Here is a 3345-nt window from a genome sequence, read left to right as displayed (position 1 = left end):
TATATATATATACACATACATACATATCTGTATGTGTATGTATATATATATATATATACACACATACACACATGGGTGGGGTGCTGAAAAGTTGGGTAAAAGAGAATACAGGAGGATCACTTAATTATGATTTTATCCAACATATTCTCCTCTCAGATTCACACACGTATTGCAGCAGTCCATCAGCTTTTGTAAGCCTTGTAAAAGAACTCTGATGGTTGGGCTTTCAACTGGTCCTTTCATGATACTCTGAAGTCAAGACCTTTTCAGTACACACACACACACACACACACACACATACATACATACATACATACATACATGGATATAATGCTGAAAAAAGTTGGGAAGGTCTTAAGTAGAATGTCTTCGATCATGATTCTATACATCTAAGGGTGACCTTGAGCTAAACCCCACCACTACCATCAATGACAACTCTTAAAATATGAACTAACATGGAAGGTCAATAGCAATGGTTCCTATGGTATCATTTGTGGTATAATTCTGAAAGGTCTGTGAAAAGAAATATATTTTTGATTTTTAATTTTGGGGAACAAAACAAAACAACAACTGTTGAGGAAAAAGAAAAAGATGTGAAATACCAACAAACATGAACTAATGAGTGTGTTTATGGGCTTTATTAATTATACCTCTTTCAAAATGTAAAAACAAAGATATTTCATTTTGAAATATGAGGAGTGGCTGTGTGGTAAGTAGCTTGCTTATGAACCACATCGTTCCAGGTTCTTTCACTTTCTGTCTGTTTACCTGCCTATCTCTCTCTCTCTCTCTCTCTCTCCCTCTCTCTCTCTCTCTCTCTCTCTCTCTCTCTCTCTCTCTCTCTCTCTCTCTCTCTCTCTAATTGGTTGCAAACTTGTAGAAAAGGGTGTTGCACCAAAATTCTACTTCTAGCAGACCAAGCATTCTGTAGAATCTGAGAAGGCTGGTGCCAAACAATGTCATTCACTGTGAAGTATCAAAAAGTTTTATCCTGTCACCTAGTCTTTGGCATAATTCCTCTTCATGATCATGTTTTGCAGTAAACCATCTGGGGAATAAGAGCCACAATGCAACATTGACTGATTGCAAACAAAAACAAGGATATTTCTTTAACAAAAAATTTTATTTAAATATGTAATGGAAAATGAAGAGATTGCTAGGGAATACTGATTTATATTTGCCAAAATTTTGCATGCTGTTAAATGGCCATGAACTGATAGTCTATAGGGTTACTCATCCTTTCAATTTATCATAGCCATCTGGTCTTTGGGTTCCTTTAGGAGAGTTCATTCTGTTGTTTCAGGCTTGAACACTGGTTCGAAGATCCTTTCTTCCCTTTCTCTTATCCATCTTAGAGGTCCTGACAAAAATATGTAAGGTGCTGTTTTCTTATCCTTGATAAGACTGTGAAAAACAAAAAAAAATACTTAAATCAAACCCTACTGTCTTAAAAAAAAAAAAGGAAAGGTCACATATGGATTGTCTGAAATAAAGATTGGATGGTCTCAGGTGGATTGACTTTGATCAAATATCTTCTCACTTTGACTTTACTTCACCTGAGAGCTTAATGACAACAGTAACAACAACATTTTCAGTGACTAATGACAATAATGACAACATAATCAACAATCATCAAACAACAACAACAACAACAACAACAACAACAACAAGGTTACTGAAAGCTACTCACTCTCACTACTCCTTCCCATCACTTTAGCGCCATCTCTTCAATTGTTAGCACCGTTTCTTCAGCTCTCCTTCTCTCTTTCTTTCACTTCCTCTCTCTCTCTCTCTCTCTCTCCTCTCCCCACGACCAATCTCATTGCCCTTTCGCTCTCTCACTCTTCATCCATCCCTCTGTATCTCTCTCTCTCTCTCTCTCTCTCTATCTCTATCTCTATATCCCCCTCTCTCTCATAGTCCTCTCCCAAACACCACATCTCCATCGCCCCCTCCCCCAACCCTACCCTTACTCCTCACTCCTATCCCTACCACCAGGTCTTAGAGAAACAAGCAAGCCATAGCTGATAAATTAACATTGTGCTAGACATGACATCTCCTCAAAAATGATATTATTCAAAAAGGAAGTTAAAAAACATTTAAAGACATGGTGTAACATTTATTTTATTTTATTTTATTTTATTTTATTTTACGTTCTGTTATGTTATTTATTGTTTTGCTTTGTGTGATGATGATGGATTTCAAAGAAGGAAGGAACGAAAGAAAGAAAGAAAGAAAGAAAGAAAGAAAAGAAAGAAAAGAAAACAATATACTGAGACAGTGTTGGTGTGTGTGCGTTTGTGTTTGTCTCACTTCTTGTTCATGTGTGCATGTGTGTGTATGTATGTATGAATGTCTGTGTGGCATGGTTGTGTTTTTAGCGTTATGCATATGTGTGCATGTTGTATGCAACATTACTATAAACTGTGTGCGTATGTGTGTGTGTGTGTATGTGTTTGAAACTGTGTGTGATTGTGTTTTACTGGTATAATATATGTGCTTAGTGTGTGTAACATTAATGTGATGTGTGTGTGTGTGTGTGTGTGCGTGCGTGTGGTAGTTTTACTAGTACATGTATATAAGTGTGCATGGCATGTTTGCAGATATGCATATATATATACATATGGTGTATGTTTGGGACAATGTTGTGAAGTATGTGTGCGTATGAGTGTGTGTGTATGTTTGCGTGCGCATGTGTGTGTGTGTGTGTGTGCATGTGTGTATGAGTATGTATTTGAGAATGCATCTGAGGGTATGAAATTTTCTAAAAATCCATGTATGGCTGTGTGTATGGTTATGTGTGAATATGTGTGAATGCCTATGAGTATGTGACAATAAAATGAAGTATGTTTGTGTGCATATATGTATGCATGTTTTGGGAATGCAATGCAAATGTAAAGGTATGTGTGTATTTTAGAATGCATGCATGACTGTGTGTGTTTGAGTAAGTATACATGTGTGAAAGTGTGTATGTGAGTGCTTGAATAACAATTTGTGTGTGTGTGTGTGTATGTGTGTGTGTGTGGCTTAGTATTAATTAGTATGTGTATATGACTTCATCTGTGTGTGTGTTTACATAACAGAGTACTCATGTATATGAAAGTTGAAATGAAAGCACAAGTGTATATATGTATGTTCAAGTATGTGTAAGCATTAGTACTTATGTGTGTGGAAATTAGTATGCATAGATGTGTGTGTGTGTGTGTGTGTATGCATGTATGTGTGTTGATATAATCATGCATGAGTGATGATATGCGTCGTGCATGTGCTTGCATATATATGTGTGTGTGAGTGTATCTGTGTTTGTGTTTTGTTAGATTTATTGTGTTTAACTATGTGTACACA

At 36.4% G+C, this 3345-nt stretch overlaps 1 protein-coding gene and 1 long non-coding RNA gene across 3 annotated transcripts in view; one reads left to right on the top strand and one right to left on the bottom strand.

Moving 5' to 3' along the window:
• The window catches only part of LOC106879393 (protocadherin gamma-A4), a 332347-nt gene that overhangs the window by 251818 nt on the left and 77184 nt on the right, over window positions 1–3345 (top strand). The window lies entirely within an intron of this gene.
• On the bottom strand, window positions 1105–1931 carry LOC128249438 (uncharacterized). The gene is made up of 2 exons (XR_008265559.1): window positions 1691–1931; window positions 1105–1404 (listed from the first exon to the last, which is right to left on the bottom strand). It is a non-coding gene; the product is annotated as an uncharacterized LOC128249438 (long non-coding RNA).

This window comes from Octopus bimaculoides, chromosome 14, assembly GCF_001194135.2.
Source record: "Octopus bimaculoides isolate UCB-OBI-ISO-001 chromosome 14, ASM119413v2, whole genome shotgun sequence".
NCBI lineage: Eukaryota > Metazoa > Mollusca > Cephalopoda > Octopoda > Octopodidae > Octopus > Octopus bimaculoides.
The sequence above is the reverse complement of the archived record's forward strand: the minus strand, read 5'-3'. Positions and strand labels throughout refer to the sequence as shown.